This window comes from Pyrus communis, chromosome 3 (assembly GCF_041283825.1).
Source record: "Pyrus communis isolate YQ-2024b chromosome 3, ASM4128382v1, whole genome shotgun sequence".
Classification (NCBI taxonomy): Eukaryota; Viridiplantae; Streptophyta; class Magnoliopsida; order Rosales; family Rosaceae; genus Pyrus; species Pyrus communis.
Window position 1 is genome coordinate 19784615 of NC_142567.1, and position 20058 is coordinate 19804672.

Genomic DNA, 20058 nt, shown 5'->3' on the forward strand with positions numbered 1-20058 from the left:
GTCTAAATTTAGGGGCCAGTCTTCTGTACATTTTGTTTTTGCTTTTTTGTTACATAATAATCCATTGGATGGAAATTACTAGCTTTAACCCATTCTTCTAGTGACTTTTGTTTGAACTAAAACACAATAAAAGCTGGACTTCATGGTTTCTAGAATTCCAATCCTAACGATACAATTGGACATTGTGGTTTTTGGTACATTTATCTTGTAATTTAACCTCTATAGAGCTCAATGTATTTTGACCATTACTCGCATCGTTGACCGCAATTTTGACTTTAAATTTGGCCGTCACAGGAGGCTTGTAGTTTGTCTTCATATTTAGCTATTTAATGAAGCAGAGGCAGAGCCAAAATTTGAAGCTCGAAGGAACCTCCAGGCCATGTGACAGAAAATAGATTAAAAATAATATGATCAATGAGGGAAGATTTGAGGGTGAACTTTTGTATAGGAGTGGAAATTTGAATCAAAGGAGAGCAACGAAGTCATGAAAGTATTATTTTACAGGCCTGGCACAAATTTTGCTTCATCTTTTTTGTCAAACCCGTCATGTTTATTTTAGAAGCCTTTCACTATTGTCATAAAGCTACAGAGGGATGGTGAGTCCATGGTCATCATCAATGGCGCTTATGAATGCAAATTTCCGCCATCTTCTCTTTTAACGAAAATGCACTTACAAAATAATAACACCTAAGATTAAGACCAAAAACTTCACGGGCCCACAATGAATTGGGGGGGGGGGGAGGAGGCATTGGGCGAAGAATCTGCGATGCCAAAGTTAGAATTCTGAATAGAATGTGTACTGGAATTTGTGGGTAGAATGGGGGATGAGGCTTTGGAGGGTGGCCGACCATGTATGGTGGTATTTGGAGAATAATTGCAAGATATTATGAGGCTTTGGAGGGTGGCCAGCCATATATGGTGGTATTTGGAGAATAATTGCAAGACATTATGTGAAATAATATCTTGCAATTAACATGGCAAATATTCCTAAATGAAATAAGAAGTGCAATAAACCTAATTTCCCCTAGTTCGCTTAAGAGGTATCAATGTGAAGCTTAGGACGAGGAGAACATTTTATACCTCTCTAGGGACGACGGGACAAAAAATTTCTAGGATTATAAACAAAAAATCACGATTTAATAGTTATTTTAGCTCCGATTTTGATGATTTTTTTTTACGGTTACACTCCTCAACCCTATAAGAATACAATGAATGAATTCAATCTTTGGACTAAAATAGGACAAACCAGCTATGCACAAAATTTGCACACCATGCACAAAAGCGAAATGACGAATATAAGCACATATAAATTGTAAAAACTCACAGCTCATTATGTCATATTTCCTGATTTTGAAAAGAGAGCTGTGAGCTTTGGATGTTTAGTTGAAGCTCGAATTTTTGAGCATATCTTGTGCATGTTGTGTATGTACTACATATAGTGAGTTTGACGACCAAACTGGCTCTTCTTCTTCGCTTCTCAGACCGCCGCCCTCTATCTTCCCTAATCTCTCTCCCATGGCAAAATCCGACTCCGAAACTCAAAACCCCATTTTCTAGGTGTTGGTGGTAGACAAAGGCATGCGATTCCAAAAACCAATTTCCAGGTTTGAGGCAATTTTGATCGAATTTTTTAAGGCTTTTGGGTGGTAGACAAAGGCATGTGATTCCAAAAACCAATTATAAGGTTTGATGCAATTTTGATTGAATTTTTTAGAGGTTTTGGGTGGTAGACAAAGGCATGTGATTCCAAACCGCTTTTCCCAAACCGTCGACGACGAGCCCGAACCCGACAAAATCGACGAAGAAAATGGGGAGAATGATGCATAGCATGACCATGGACTAGAAGCATTATTATATTAAATAGGGGGCTTCGAATGCATTAGACTTTCAGGAGCTGCTGACAGTGGGCGAGAGAGAGGGAGAGGGAGAGAGAGAGAGAGCCCGTAGGATTGCTTCCTTAAAAGCATCATTGAGATTGGTCCACCCTTCCAACTCAAGTACTCCAACTCTCCAATCAAATAAGAAGAAAACCCAGATTGCTACTTCTGCTATCAAGGCCCCACACAGGAAATGGATTGATCATCATCTGGGGTTTTGGGTCGATGCTGCTGCCATCCCCTCTTTCGCAATAACCCATTTGGGGGTTAGGGTGCGAGAGAGATTTTTTGGAGAAATGTGTAAATGCTGATTAAGTTACAGGAAATAACTCATTTACATATGAGGGTAATTAAGTTATTTTTAGTTTTAGAAAAAATTATATTTCTGTCGTATTGTTACGTATGTTATGTGCATGTACTAATTTGTCCTATTTTAGTTAAAAAAAAAAAAAACAAGGTCATTTTTGACAATTTTTCTAGTAACTATTGGCTCAACACCTCGTGCTGTCTGGTATAAGGGTTTGGTTTGGTAAGTCGGGCCATTCTTGTCTGATATGCCTCGGCATCATTCACCATGTTTGGCTTGCAACAAGTGTTTTGTTCGTTGTGTCCGGCCTTAGCTATACTATCAATTTCACGGACAATTATTAGGAATTTTGTCAAATAATGTTTTTGATAAAAGTATTGTAATTATGTTTATGATAAAAAGAAAAATTTGAGAACCAAATACAAACATTTGACTTGAGATATCCACACGAAGCAAGTTCGGTTCCACGAAAAATATGCCCAAGTTGTCCATCTGCATAGCATTGGAAGTTTCTTTGATGTCCTGGATCAGGGAAGCAAGGTTCCACGGACGGTTTTATGTTCATAAAGAAGCCCTAGAAGTCTCCTTCAACCTTGCATATTACGTGGACCTAAACAGTGTGCCCATATCACCCCATTTTTACAACCACTGCTTCAAACTTCAAGGATTAAAATAAAACCAATAGAAATTAGGTAGTCTTCAGTCATGGAAGGCTAAACGTATCTCTTGATTATGTTTTAGCCCCCTAAAATATAAAATTTTAAAGACACTTTAGGGTTAAATTTTTTAATCTCCAACCATGTTGGCTATATTTTACTTTCCTTCATTATTACTTTTTGAGGCCATGCCAAACTTAGTCTGATTCTTTTAGTCCGATTCCCTTTAACCTTTTAGTTGGAGACTAATTTCGTCAATTTAAAGGCTAAATGTGCCTTTTAACCCCTGGCTAGTTCCAACAGCCATTTCATAATCATTATGATGACGAATAATAAATTTAATAACAATTTTTACTTAGACCATTTTCAACCCGTAGAGTAAAACCTAAAATTTTTAACCCAAAAAATTTAGGTTTTAACCCATAAACAACTTTTTTGCTCTGACCCTTATGACCTAAAATTGTAGCCCCAAATTATTAAAGAATAAATCTCACCCGTTAGATTTAAAGAAGATGGAAATCTATGCTGTCTGATAGAAATAAAGGAGATGTGATTGCATATGGGTGGCTGACAACTCCATCAGGTGGGCCCCACTTCCCCTCAAAGTGTCCCCTTTTCCTTGCTTTTTGGCGCGTTGACATGCTTTTAGCCCGTTAACTAGCATGCTTTCTCTTTTTTCACAGCGTGTCTACGCGCACAATGGGCCAGGATATTTGGTTCAGGCTGGTTTCTTGGCTGGTATTTGAGTTTTTTTTTTTAGTTCTATTACTTAACCCAATTTTAGAACAAGGGTTGGAATGAAATTGGGAGGGGGAATAGAAGGGAAATTAGCTGGCCTTAAGAGAGAGTAGTGATCCATCAAAATTCAATTTCGAATATGAAAAATATAGAGGTTCATGCCTTTTAATGTTTTTGACGATTTTATGTTTCCTCTATTCTCTCCAAATCTTTGTTTTATGAATATTCCAAAATTCGAGAAGAAGCAAACAAATACAATTAACGCTCTACGCGAAAAGCCTCACTTTACGAGAAACTTTTCTTACAACCCTGAGAAAAATACTATTTACACTAACCCTCTCGTCAACACAACTTTTATTTTGGATTAAAGGGATTTTGTTGACAATCGGCGACACCTTCACTTTTGATTAACAACATTGAAGCTGTAGAATCATGCGATTTAGAAGTATCTTCAGTTTGGATTAACAACACGGCTTCTGGTTCCAAGTCTCGGCTGGCATTTTCAATTCTTTCGCCTAAAGAAGTTATGAAATTTCGAGATGCATACTAATTTAACCTAGATGGGGATAAATAGGTTCCAACTTAATAATTGAATACAAATTAAATTTTCAATTTAATTTTCACATCCAAATTACATACTAATCTATCCTACAAAAATGCAATTACAAAGATAAATAAAATGCGCACACATGATGTAAGATTTAACAAGGCAAAACCCATAGCTAGGAAAATCCTTGGGCTTCCAAGCCAAGACAAATACTAAGAGAAATGAGTATAGAAAGACTTATAAAACTCATGAACTAGACACACATACTAGTAGGCAGTTTTGTCTCCACACTTTGATACTTGATCTCTCTTCAGCCTTTGGGTAAAAGTAGCACAACATTAACGCGGTTGTCAATCACCTTCTCCTTGAACTTTGCAGAATACTAACGTGATCATGCAGAATGAATACATGACGAAATAATTTTTGAAAAAAAATCAATTATGCAAATCTTAATGCACATTTTCTTAATTGATCCTTGTTTCAAGCACAATGAAAATCTGTGAAGAAAAGCTGAATTTTGTCCTTTAAAACCATACGATTGAAAACTCTTCTTTCTTCCTCACACACTATTGCCGCAACACTCAAATAATATTCTTTGTCCAAAGACTCTTATGTGAGTCTATATATCAAACTCATCTAAACTATGGGGAGTGTCTGGAATTCAAGCCCAAGAACTCGATCGCAATACATCGAAAGTTTTAAGAAGAATGCAAGTGCTTATTAGAAAAGCACTTGATGGAAGCACAAAACACATGCTTCTTTCAGAAAGCACTTCAAGTGTTTTTTTATTTTTATTTTTTTATTTTTTTATTTTTTATTTTTTTATTTTATAACCAAAATCACTTTTAATTTTTGAATCATTTTTTTTTTTCAAATTGAGATACGCTTTTAGTGATTGCATAGATTCTTTCCTAATACTAACCCTTATCATTTTTGGAATATGATGAAGAAGATCAATAACATCTATTTGTTAATTGCAACTTCTCTCAGCATGTATGGGGGAACTCCAATGTCCCAATGCCTGTGAATGGTAGTTCAAATTTGATTTCTTGGCTAGCTAAATGTGGATGATGAGTCTAATCCTTCTTATATAAGTAAGGCTCTTCTAATTTGTTGGCAAGTGTGGAATGATAAAAATATGGGAGTTTTAATGAAAAAGGTTGGTAAATTAGACAAAACTACCTTAACTATGGGTTGAACGACACTTTCATACCTCATCTTTTTAAAATGACAATGTCATACCTCATCTTACGAATTTGTGACAATGTCAAATCTCCATCAATTTTTCTGTTAATTTCTCCGTTAAATGCTGACATGGCTAGAGACGAGACCCACTTTATATTAAAAAATTAAAAAAAAAACCCAAAAAACCAAAAAAACTCAACACACACCCAGATGTTGCCCATTGACCCGTGTCCCCCCCCATTACCCCACAGACACGGACTTCGTCGCACATCAGACCGGTTCCCAGTCCGAGTTCAGGTCGACGTAGTCGTTTTGGGCGTCCAGGTGCAGATCAAGGGTGGTGGAGTGAGGGAGGCAGAGTATTCGACGAAGATGACGCCGTGGAATAGCATCGTTGCGATCTCCAAATCAGGGTTTTGGATGACCCAATGCCTTCAGCTTCAACTCTCTCTTCGTTTTTCAACAATGAAGACGGTGGTGTGACAAATTGATGCTACTAGCGGTGGAGACTTCGTATGTGATGGGATCAGCGTCGTCGAAAGACGGGTGGGGTTACGAGCTCCAGTCGATTTGGAACGGCGGGTTGGAGATCGTGACCAGATTGGGAGAAGGGATCCCGAGATATTGGGTTCTCCATTTTGGGGTTTTCAAATTGCAGCAACAATTGCTGCAATGGGAATGTGGGTTTTGTTCCTTCGAGGTCTGGGTCTTCTATGGTGGTGGATTTCATTGAAGTTTCAACTTCGCGTCTTCTGTCGAGTTTACGTCTCAAGCTTCTTTATTTTTGTTTTTGCCAAATTTTATTTTTCTTTGGTTTTTTTTGGTGGGGTGGTGAAGATAGGCGGCAGTAGGGTGGTGAAGATGGAGGAAAAGAGGTGGCAATGGGGTGGTGAAGGAAGGTTTTTTTCTTTTTTTTTGGGGGGGGGGGGGGCGAGGACATGTGTCGATGGGGAAGGCTGGGGGGACAGGGAAGAGTTTGGTGGATGTCGAAGAGAAGAAAAAGGTTGGTGCGGGTGAAGGAAAGGGGAGGCCCGCACCCCTAGGCCATTTTAATTTTTTTTGTTTTTTTATTCTTAATTTTTTAATCTTTTATTATTAAAAATATATTTAATTATTTTTTAATTCGGTTGGATTAGTGAGTGGACCCCGTCTCTAGCCACGTCAACATTTAACAGAAAAATTAACAGAAAAACTGACGAAATTTGACATTGTCACAAATTCATAAGATGAGGTATGGCATTGTACTTTTAAAATATGAGATATGAAAGTGTCGTCAGACCAATAGTTGAGGTAGTTTTTTATTATTTACCCAAAAAGGTTTGAGCCAACCTTTTCTTAACCAAAAACCATCTACAACTTTTATTTAATAAAAATGGCTTGGAATTTAATGAAAAAGGACAAAAGTTACATAAGACATGCTGAAATCAATTAAATCCCACGGGCTGAAACAAAGCCCAACATGCAGCATTAAATCTTTCTTCCAGCTTTGCCCCTGACAGAAGTTAACCCATTTTTGATAATACAACTTCGCATTATTTACGAAATTGCCATTAAGACCATAAAATGAACTAAAACCAAAATTAATTTAATTTTCAATTCTTTTTCCAGCAGCAAACCATTCACCCAATTAAAACCCATGTCATTCCACTTCCATTTTTACCCTCTCGCATCCGCTATCACTACTTCCATTTTTCCTCTTCACATTTCCCACAAACTAAAAATATTACTTTTCAAATTCAATTTAATAAACAAGAAACTTATCCCATTTGAAGCTTTCAATAGTCTAGACCTCCCATGGAAGGAGTAGATTTTGCGTCTGGATGCAAGAAGGGTGTACCGGAGCAGGTGATGCGGGAATTTATACGCGCACAAATTAAACCCTCTTTTTGTCAATTGTAGTATAAGTATAAGTAGGGATCGTTCTAGACCGGGGATTAGGAGGGATTGTTAACCACTTGGATTTGACTCAAAAACGTAAAATAACAATATAAAACACTATACTAGACTCAAAGAATGCAAAACTAAACTTTAAAACACTAAGACAAACCAAAAGACTCAAAACAACACAAACACACTCAAATCTGCCTAAAAACCACTTTCTGGGCAGATTTGAGCACAAACACAAATTTGGGCGAAATTAAGTAATAACTTGACTCAAGAACGTAAAAACACAATATAAAACACTAAACTAACTCAAAGAATGTAAAACTAAACACTTAAAACATTAAAACAAACCAAAAGACTCAAACATCACCCAAAACACTCAAAACTGCCTTAAAATCACTTTCTGGGCAGTTTTGAGCACTTTGGTGAATTTGGACGAAATTGGGAAATAAAATTGAATCAAAACACTTTAAAACATAAACTAAACAAATTCTAAACACTAAAGAACAAGAAAGTAAAGGGGGGGGTTTTAAATTGACGAGAATTGAAATAACAAAACAAGTTAATAAACTAAACAGATTGTAAAACGAATTTGATGGAATGGAATGAATGGATGATAGAATGGCTAAGGGGTTCATCTCCATACATGTTATACTTGCATAATAAAATGATTTCCAATTGCATTTCAATAAACCATGAAACTCAACACCCCGGGTTAACCGTGATGCACTAATTAACCTTCAAATCTTCCTAACGTTATTGAATTGGATGGGTTAGCGCATACAACAATTCAAAACATTCCCCACAAGTCCTCAACATGAATGCATAGAAGAGATACAAGCAAGAATCATTACGCTCTATGAAAATTATAAGTGTTGACGAGGCATTCGTTACTATGGATTGCATGAAACTTATGCCAAAAATTTGTTTAACGCGATTGTTTATAAGCAACCTCCACTACTTGTGAATATAAGTTCATAACGATTAGGTGAAACTTACTTATATTCTAGCGTCATATTCATGCATGAAAATTAAGCGCGCATTCTCAATAAACATACATAAATAAGTTATCAATCAAACGGTTAAACAAATTGAATCCACAACTTATGAAACGCAATTAGAAGTATTCAAATCAAAATGCAAGCATAAACATATATTCGAATCACCCCCTAACCAAGGGGGGTTTAGTTCCTCATGGTACAAAACAAAGAGAATCAAAGAAACACCTAAACATTCCAACAACTCAAACTTGAATTGTATGAACGTTTAGGCCCTCTTATCTTCCATTCCTCATTCGTACAAAACAAAGAGCATTGAAATTAAACATTGAAATCAAAGAAACACCTAAACATTCCAACAACTCAAACTTGAATTGTATGAACGTTTAGGCACTCTTCTCTTCCTCTTCGTTGTAGCACAAGGTCTAGGGATAGTTTGATGGTGTGAATGGTTTGGGGAGTGGTGGAATATGGAATGATGGTGTTTGGATTCTAAGGGAGGGCACGGCACAAAAGAGTTTTGATGTCTACATTCTGAAATGTGGAAGGATTTATGAATGGAATGGATGGACTTTGTGAAGGGCACGGCCCCAAGGGACCAATTTCTGTTGTGAAATGAATTGTGTATGAATGAGTATTTATAGGTGAAATGGGGGGAACATGACAGCTAGGTTGCATGTGCACATGTTGGTTGAATGATTATGAGTGCATGTGGCTGAAATAGCATGTGGAATGGCTGGAAATGCAAGGAGAAGGCATGTGCACGGTTTTGGGAGAGAATGGGAGTGCAAGTGGGTGAAATGTTAGAGGAACAAGTGCATGTGGCTGCATTGTGGTGCAATGATGGAGGAACAATCTGAAAATGCAAGGTATGGCTGGAATGATTGTGTTTGTTTGAATGTGCATGTGATTAAATTAAAGGATGCAAAGTAAATAAATAATGAATGCATGTGTTGAATTATGAAGATGCATGTGCAATGAAGTGGAATGACAATCTGAAATGGGATAGGTACCCACGGCAATGATGATTTCTGGTGGTGTTTTGGGTGCATGTGGAATGAATGATTTCTTGGTGAGTGGATGCATGTGTTGATTAAAGGGGGAATGCAAAGGAAAAGCTAGAAATGCATGTGGAGTGGCTGCAAGGTGAATGAATAATGAAATGGGAAAGCATGTGCAAGGTTTTGGTGTGAATGATTGAATGTGCATGTGGCTGCAATGGAGGAGGAATCCTTCAATTTCGTCCATCCTCTTGGCTCCAAGCATATGATATCCATTCCAATCTCTAATTTGCTCCAAAAGGCTCCAAAAGGCATCCTTTTGCATACTTTGCCCTTAGAACCTGAAAACACACAAAAGAAGCATAAAGGACTAAAATAACTAAAGAAACATAACGTAAATGCACGAGAACAAGCCATTTAAGTCGCATGAATATGCTCCTATCAAATACCCCCACACTTATCTTTTGCTAGTCCTCGAGCAAAACAAAACAACAAAAGAACACGAAACTAGACAAAACGAACAAAACACAACCTACACCTTCCAACAATCGTCTCACGGATTTCCAATGCACATGACAAGTTAAAAATCATTAGTCCCATAGATTTTAGTCATCTTCACACTTGAATACATTCTTAATCATAGTCACCACATACTAATTCACAATTAAGCATTTAAAACCATGTTTTGAATGTAATAACATGCCTTAGAGAATTTGCTCAATTCCTTACAAGATATGCACTCGTTTTTCACACAGATTTTCTGACTACACACCCTATACTAGTTATATGTGAGAAGATTGATGTAAATATGAATTCTAACATTCACATATGTTATATCAAAGAAAGCATTTTCTGGATTTACGATAATGACATGAATATGATCTCATGAATGGAATGCTTCTACTTAGAATGAGAACCAATGATTCCATAAGCTCATATCAGTTCCAAACTCCACATTTTGAAACACATAACACTCAAGATAGAAGTCAAAGGGTTGTAACGGGGCTTGGGGTGTGTGGCTAACAAAGAAGGATAGGGATAAACAAAAGTTCTTAAAGCAATAGTGAGCAAAGTATTTGAATTAGGCACTTAGAATTCCTTTTAGAACGCAAAAATCAACTTTGAACACCCAAGGGAAAGTCACACAAAACTTAGGGCCATATTCAACTTTTTGGACCCTTTCTTCAACCATCAACGCTCGTGAGTTCATTCTTACTTATTTTCACTCTTTTTTTTTTTTTTTTTTTTTCTTTTCTTCTTCTTTTTCTTTTGAATCTCAAAACATACATATAAACGTAAGAACAAACTTTTACTCCCCCACACTCATTTTCTTGCATAATGTAACTCAAAAGGAATTCATTTAAGTCATGCTCACTATACTTTAAGAACAAGGGTATAGGAAAGTCCTACTCTAGGCTAGGTAAGGGTTGATGTGGGTTAACAAAGAATAAAGGCTAAACGAGGCTCAACGGGGTTAAAACTTACAATAAATACGAAATATGGGAAGTAAGGCTATTTGGTTATGGTGGCAACTACACAACTTCATCTTGATATATGTTATGCAATTCAATGTCATGCTTTGAATGAAACGGATATAAGTTCTAGCATTTAGTTCTATCATGATACAATTTCATTCTAAGTAGCAACCAAGCAAGGAATAATGAGATCATGCAACAACTTTAGAAAACAAAGAATCACAGAAAATAACTCTCCAAAGAAGGTAATGGCTCGAGTCTCACAGGGTTGTAGCGTTTGTTTGAGTTCCTTCCTTCAAGCATGTTACAAAAACGAATTTTTTCTTTTACGATTGCATGTGAAGTCATACATTATAACCATAACCAAGCATATACCAAGAGTAAATCAAACTTTTCTCTATGTTAATAACTCTTTTTAACCGTCATGCAATTATAAACCAAATCCTTATCATTGTGTTGGAAGGTACCCTAAGACACAAACACACAAAAACGACTCAAAACACTCTTTTTAGGCTTTTCAAAACATTTTTTTCAAATTTTTATGTGATTTTCGGAGTTATAAAACAAAACACACTAAAACACTCTAAAACAATTTAAAAACACCTTAAAACAGCAAGGAACAACATTTGAAGTTATGGGTGATAATATCCCACGAATTTGCATTAACAACATTAGTTACCCCCCCACACTTAAATCAAACATTGTCCTCAATGTTTTAAGCATAGATTCACACAAAACATAAGTAAACACACAAAAAGCAATTTAAACATACTAAACATGGCAAAATGTAATTAACAAAGAGAAGAGTTTAGGGACGCAAATCTGGTTATGGAGTGAAATTCCATCTTCTCTTTGTTGATTGCATTGAGGCTTGATCTTGATGATTCCACAGGCTTACTCTCGAACTGGTTTCCGCCCATCATTGATTTTCCTTTGTGCTACTGGGCTGGAGGATTCTTTTGGTCTTCCCCGAAGGTCTGAGCTTACCCCTTTGGTCTGTTTCTTTGTTCAATCTGCCCAATTCGTATTGAAAAGGGTTGGAGGATAACTCAGCCTATGTTTGTCTCCACATGCTTCAATGTATCATTTTCACTTGCCTTACTCGCTCCCCTTTGCAGAAGTGGTCCCTTCTCCGGAAGTGTATCAACCGTTGAAGATGACTACTCGAGAGCAACGCTAGGTAAGCAATCAGGAATAGATTCCAGGCAGTTGGCTCCAGATCGGAAGATTGACTCCAAGTGCCGGCTGATTGCTTCTTTTACTTTGCCATGCGAGTAAGAACAAGGACAAAGAAAAAGACAGGGAAAGAGCATGATATGAGATACTTTTGCTTTTGACCTTGATGATATGAGATACCTTTGCTTTTGAAGAAGCGGTGAATGAATCAGCACACTTCAATCCGCCGTTTCCTCCTGGGTCATCTGTACTCCAGGCATCTGGTATCATCTTTGGGGAAGAAGAAAGAATTGAGTATTTCGAAAGGCTTTGCTGGGAGTGCGCCCTCAGAAGTGAGGGAGAGTTGGGCATTTTCTTCAGGTTTGCCTTGCCATAAAAGACGAAGGTCGACATATATAGAGATAATATCAAGTGGTGGTACTATTCTTTTACCCTTGTCGACAAATGTCTCTTCGATATCAGAGCGACGCCTCTTCGATTTCTGAGCAGGCGCCCCTTCGATTTCTGAACGACGCCCCTTTGCTTTCTGAACGACACGTAGTAGTGCGGATGCGGCTCCTTTTGACAAAGCTGCACGCGTTTTCTGAAAAGCAGAGAAAGCGTCGCTGAACTTTGCGCTTGTCGGCTAAAGACGTGTAGTTGCGATGATGGCCTCCACGTGTATTCAGCTTTGTCAGAAATCTTTTGACAAAGTTGAACGCGTTTTCTGAAAAGCCGAGAAAGCGTCGCCAAAATTACGCCGGAAATTCCGGCCTTTTGAATTGGTGGACGCGTCGCCTTGGCTTCTTATAGAGTTATCGATCACCACAACAAACACACTCTGAAGAATTCCCATTCTTGAAAATCGACTCCGACCCTTTGAAAATTTACTCCATCAACCCTTATCTTTGAACACCTTTGAAAAATGGCAAACTCATCGAACCTTAGCTTGGAATTGAGCCTTAGCAGTGATACGGGCGCGCCGCGTCAAGGTAACGTATGGCGCCCTTCTTTCTTATCTTCTAACGGTCCTCATTCAGGTGAAGACTCCGTGATGCAGGACGCCACAACAGCTACAATAGTAGCTAGGAACCTCCTCACTCCAAAAGATAGTAGGCTGCTGTCAGGACGGTCCGATGAGTTGGCCGTTCAAGAGTCCCTCGCACTTAGTGTTCAGTGTGCGAGTTCTGTGTCCAACATGGGCCAACGCCTGCTTGCCCGCTCCCGTCAGGTGGAATCATTGATGGCAGAGGTGGAGAGTCTTAAGCAAGAGATCCAGCAGCTTAAGTACGAGAATAGAAGTTTGCACGTGCTTGCCAACAACTATTCGACGGGCATGAAGAGGAAGCTTGATGAGCTACAAGAGTCTGAAGGTCGGATTCACAGTGACCGTCAAAGGTTTTCGTCTTTCCTCCAGAGGCACCTTTTTCCTGGGTCATCCAGCGCTTGGCCAAGTATTGAGGCCTGGAATGCTCTAGCTCCGATGCCTCCCGCTCCGATGCCTTCCGCTCCGATGCCTTCCGCTCCGATGCCTTCCGCTTCAAAGCCTTCCGCTTCGACGCCTCGTAGTGGGGCTTCACGTAAACAACCTTTGTGAAGCACCACCTTTCTCCATGTTTAGTATTTTATTTAATATATGAATTTTTTTTTTTTTTTTTTTTTTTTGCATTGGGTTGCCTCCCAAGTAGCGCTTTCTTTTACGTCTTGCAGCCGGACGAAGAACTCAATCACTCCAAAATATGTTCACGAATCGGATGAGAACTCCGAGTCATGAACTAGTACCTAAAACAAGAAACAAAACACGATTAAGAATCTGGAATAAAATAAAAACAAACGAAAATAAAACAATCCAAGGGATTAGCAAATTTTCTAATCCCCGGCAACGGCGCCAAAATTTGATGCGGGAATTTATACGCGCACAAATTAAACCCTCTTTTTGTCAATTGTAGTATAAGTATAAGTAGGGATCGTTCTAGACCGGGGATTAGGAGGGATTGTTAACCACTTGGATTTGACTCAAAAACGTAAAATAACAATATAAAACACTATACTAGACTCAAAGAATGCAAAACTAAACTTTAAAACACTAAGACAAACCAAAAGACTCAAAACAACACAAACACACTCAAATCTGCCTAAAATCCACTTTCTGGGCAGATTTGAGCACAAACACAAATTTGGGCGAAATTAAGTAATAACTTGACTCAAGAACGTAAAAACACAATATAAAACACTAAACTAACTCAAAGAATGTAAAACTAAACACTTAAAACATTAAAACAAACCAAAAGACTCAAACATCACCCAAAACACTCAAAACTGCCTTAAAATCACTTTCTGGGCAGTTTTGAGCACTTTGGTGAATTTGGACGAAATTGGGAAATAAAATTGAATCAAAACACTTTAAAACATAAACTAAACAAATTCTAAACACTAAAGAACAAGAAAGTAAAGGGGGGTTTTAAATTGACGAGAATTGAAATAACAAAACAAGTTAATAAACTAAACAGATTGTAAAACGAATTTGATGGAATGGAATGAATGGATGATAGAATGACTAAGGGGTTCATCTCCATACATGTTATACTTGCATAATAAAATGATTTCCAATTGCATTTCAATAAACCATGAAACTCAACACCCCGGGTTAACCGTGATGCACTAATTAACCTTCAAATCTTCCTAACGTTATTGAATTGGATGGGTTAGCGCATACAACAATTCAAAACATTCCCCACAAGTCCTCAACATGAATGCATAGAAGAGATACAAGCAAGAATCATTACGCTCTATGAAAATTATAAGTGTTGACGAGGCATTCGTTACTATGGATTGCATGAAACTTATGCCAAGAATTTGTTTAACGCGATTGTTTATAAGCAACCTCCACTACTTGTGAATATAAGTTCATAACGATTAGGTGAAACTTACTTATATTCTAGCGTCATATTCATGCATGAAAATTAAGCGCGCATTCTCAATAAACATACATAAATAAGTTATCAATCAAACGGTTAAACAAATTGAATCCACAACTTATGAAACGCAATTAGAAGTATTCAAATCAAAATGCAAGCATAAACATATATTCGAATCACCCCCTAACCAAGGGGGGTTTAGTTCCTCATGGTACAAAACAAAGAGAATCAAAGAAACACCTAAACATTCCAACAACTCAAACTTGAATTGTATGAACGTTTAGGCCCTCTTATCTTCCATTCCTCATTCGTACAAAACAAAGAGCATTGAAATTAAACATTGAAATCAAAGAAACACCTAAACATTCCAACAACTCAAACTTGAATTGTATGAACGTTTAGGCACTCTTCTCTTCCTCTTCGTTGTAGCACAAGGTCTAGGGATAGTTGATGGTGTGAATGGTTTGGGGAGTGGTGGAATATGGAATGATGGTGTTTGGATTCTAAGGGAGGGCACGGCACAAAAGAGTTTTGATGTCTACATTCTGAAATGTGGAAGGATTTATGAATGGAATGGATGGACTTTGTGAAGGGCACGGCCCCAAGGGACCAATTTCTGTTGTGAAATGAATTGTGTATGAATGAGTATTTATAGGTGAAATGGGGGGAACATGACAGCTAGGTTGCATGTGCACATGTTGGTTGAATGATTATGAGTGCATGTGGCTGAAATAGCATGTGGAATGGCTGGAAATGCAAGGAGAAGGCATGTGCACGGTTTTGGGAGAGAATGGGAGTGCAAGTGGGTGAAATGTTAGAGGAACAAGTGCATGTGGCTGCATTGTGGTGCAATGATGGAGGAACAATCTGAAAATGCAAGGTATGGCTGGAATGATTGTGTTTGTTTGAATGTGCATGTGATTAAATTAAAGGATGCAAAGTAAATAAATAATGAATGCATGTGTTGAATTATGAAGATGCATGTGCAATGAAGTGGAATGACAATCTGAAATGGGATAGGTACCCACGGCAATGATGATTTCTGGTGGTGTTTTGGGTGCATGTGGAATGAATGATTTCTTGGTGAGTGGATGCATGTGTTGATTAAAGGGGGAATGCAAAGGAAAAGCTAGAAATGCATGTGGAGTGGCTGCAAGGTGAATGAATAATGAAATGGGAAAGCATGTGCAAGGTTTTGGTGTGAATGATTGAATGTGCATGTGGCTGCAATGGAGGAGGAATCCTTCAATTTCGTCCATCCTCTTGGCTCCAAGCATATGATATCCATTCCAATCTCTAATTTGCTCCAAAAGGCTCCAAAAGGCATCCTTTTGCATACTTTGCCCTTAGAACCTGAAAACACACAAAAGAAGCATAAAGGACTAAAATAACTAAAGAAACATAATGTAAATGCACGAGAACAAGCCATTTAAGTCGCATGAATATGCTCCTATCAGCAGGTCACCCAGGAAAAGAATAAAAGGAGGGAGATAGTTGTGTGGAGGAAACTGACATTTGGTTGGTGGAAGATTAATTATGCTGGTGCATAGAGAGAAAAGACGACGATTGGTGGTACTGGTTGGGTGATTAAAAACAACAGTGGTTGGTTCCAATTGGGAGGAGGTCGTGGTGGAGTGAGGGCAGCCTCCAGTTTAGCCATCGAATCTATGGCGGTGAGGGAGGCCTTATGGGCCTACGTTGCGAAGGGAGCAAGTAATTGTGGAGTCTGACTCCCTTAACCTCATCTTCTGACTCCTTAACCTCATCTTTGTGCTAAATGGTAAAGAAATATATGATGCTGCCATTGAAAGTTTAATCGGACGAGGATCCTCATTCCAAAATTATAACCTTCAGCCCCAATTATTAGTCCATTCTTATTATTTTGATTATTAATTTATTAGCACTATAATCAGGCCTATAAATATATGTGCATCCACCATAAAATACCATATCAAAATCGTGTTGAAATGCTTATTGAAATAATAGAATCAAAGTAAGATTAATATAAATTTCATTGAAGTTATTTAGAGTCAGTTTGAGATTGTTGTGGGTTTAAAAAAGTTACTACTAGTCATTATTTCTTAAATGGAACACTAACTATTTCTGAAAATGAAAATGAGTATTACACTATTTTTGAAACTGAAATAGTACTACACTATTTATGAAACTGAACACGAGTACTACATTATTTATAAAACTGACTATTTCTGAATTGAACACGGGTAGTAGACTCTTTCTGAAATTGAACATGAATATTACACTATTTTTGAAACTGAACACAAGTACTACACTATTTCTAAAACTGAACACAAGTATCATACTATTTATGAAACTGAACACAGGTACCACACTATTTATGAATCTAACTATTTATGAAATTGACCGCGGGTACTACACTATTTCTGAAACTAAATAGGGGTACTATACTATTTATGAAACCGACTATTTATGAAACTGAACTCGAGTAACATTATTTTTGAAACTGAATATTGGGACTATCAATATAAAATGTATGCACATAAAAATCAAAGTTTATGATAACATAACCTCCTCTCTTGGCAACTTCAACCAAAACTTCAAATAGCCAAAAACAAAAATTTCACAACCAAAATATTATAAGAGTCGAGAAAACTGTCTTGTAATCGGTGACACCACCTGATAAGTACATAATGGGCAAATTGTACTATTTAAACACATGATAATTTTATCTATACACCATTGAGACCTTTAAAATAATATATTTGTTGCTTGTAATTTTCACTTACAAATAAACATGAATACTATTAGCAAGACAAACCGAAGTTAACTGAAGGTCTAAACTCGAAATACTAAGAACAAAGCTTAAAGAATAATATTTATTTGGTTAAAGCTTCACTCAAGCTTGACAGGATATATAAAGGGAGACTTTGGATGCGGTCCTTAATTATGCATATTCTTTGATTGAAACCTTGTTGGTTTTTAATTTTTGATCAAGGTCCCTGAAATTAATGTGATAATTTATTTCTATGTACGTTACTATATTTTTTAAATTAAAAATTAGAAATTTTAGTTGTTTATATAAATGAGACTTTAAATAAAAAAACCATAATTTGTGGGATTAAAAATATTAAAATATAAATATACTATTGTGTGTGTGTGTGTGTATAAACATGGGTACATTCATCAAAATTAACCAAAAAATTAATTGCATCAAAACATGGGTACATTCTTCAAAATCACATTAAAAGAAAATATATTAGGCTTAATAACATTAGTAAATTTCTTCAATTAAACTTGACATGGATACATTTTAAAATCAAAGAAAAAAGAATGTACCCATATACGTTTAAAAATGGATTAGAAAAAAATTGAATATATTTTATATAAAAAATTGAACATTTTACATATAAAAATTGGTATATTTAAGAATGAGTACATTTTAAGATTAAAAAGTTTTATATGAATGGGTACATATAATTAGCATGGGTACACTTAGCAAAATAAAAAGTACAAATAAAAAAAATATTTGGGTACAAATACAAATAAACTTTAAAAAATATGGGCACAAAAAGAAATTAATATATGGGTACAAATTAAAACTGAAAAGAAAATTGGTACAAATTAAAAAGAATTACAAATTAAAAATGAGTACAAACTAAAACTAAAAATATATGATAAAAAAAAATTAGTCATAAATATAAATATACTAATTGTAACATTTTTAACATTAAATGAATATGTTTAGAAATAAAAAATATTTTATTATTGAAATAATTAATGATGTTATTAATACCCAAAGACCTTGATCAAAAATTAAAAATGAATATGATTTTAATCAATGAAGTAGTAAAAGGAAGAATGAGAACCTAATTTCTCCATAAATAAAATCAAGCAAAATCTTTGTCACCCTAACGCATGTAAACTCAAAACTTCGATTTCGATAACTCGAAAGGCCGTAAATAGAGAGGAAAAAAAAAAAATAATGCAGAGCCGTGCCGCACGCAAATAGCTCTTGGCAATTTTGAGATAACAGTTCACAACCAAAGGCAAAGCTGATAAGGTTTTCTGAATTTTCAATTAATTTTGGTGGTCATAGGAAAGATTGATGAACTTTAGATATTGATGGTGGACTGACATATACAAGAGAAATAATAATAATCACTAAAACAAGCTATGCTCTTAAACCTGATGAGGTCTTCTGGAAACGTGGTTCTAGTTCAACCATGGATTCGTCCACCCGTCCATATAGCAATATAGCATCTTGCAGGATTTGAAATACAACGCCATCATCGACATGTGAAAGCTTGTGGATATTGGGAAATTGAGTTTGATCTTAAGGTTGCCGGAGATGGTGGATGCGAGCGCTTTGGAAGACGTGGATGGCTTTTGTGGTTGCAGAGACGATGGGTTTATGAGGTACCAAGATGACGTCATGGCGGACATGGAGGAGGAGGAGGAGTGCAGGCAGGGAGAGAGGAGACGATCTCTAGATGAGAAGAACACCCGCGATGGAAATAGAGAACATAAACGGCCAATACTGACGGTAGGGTAAAATTGGACGCTCAATAAATTATTTATTTGGGCCAGTCTTTATTGGGCTGGTTTGATATTGTGTTTTATCCTAATCATTAAATAAAGTTATTATATGATTTTTGATTAAAATTCAAAATATTGAAGTTCTTTTCATTAATTTTCTTTAAAAAGAATATTATTTTCCGTGATCGCAAGGCCCATCTTGCTAGGGTCCTTATGGTTGCTGCTATAGTTGGCAAACAATATTACCTTGCCAATAAAAACTAAAGATCAATTCATACTCATAATGCATCTCATGTTTCACCCCAAACTAAGTGGAGGCTGCCTCATGCTCCTATACTCAAAATTAATTTTGATGGCTTTGTGGTGGGTTTTAAGGCTGCTGCTAGGTTCGTCATGAGACTCCAACGGTTCTCCTATTATTGTTGGATCCCGCAATCTTGGAGAAAGTACAATTTTTATTGTTGAAGCATTGGCTCTTTAAGATTCGTAAAGGTCAAAGGTTTTAAGGAGGTGTGTGTTGAAGGAGATTCCAAATTATCATTAATGCCATGTTGAACAAATATAGTACATCTTGATGGCTAAGAACAATTATTGACGACATCATATCTCTGGCCAACTCTATAATAAAAAAAAGGGATTTGAAAGCGTTTTTTTATCTTTTTAAAATCACTTCCAATTCCAAAATGCCCCCTTAAACCAACGGTAATAAGAAAGCGCTAAAACTTGGGCATAAAGGTGCACGTTTCGGCCACGTCTTTCCACACTTTTAAGTTGGGCCTGAAGTCAGTTGTGGGCTTGGGTC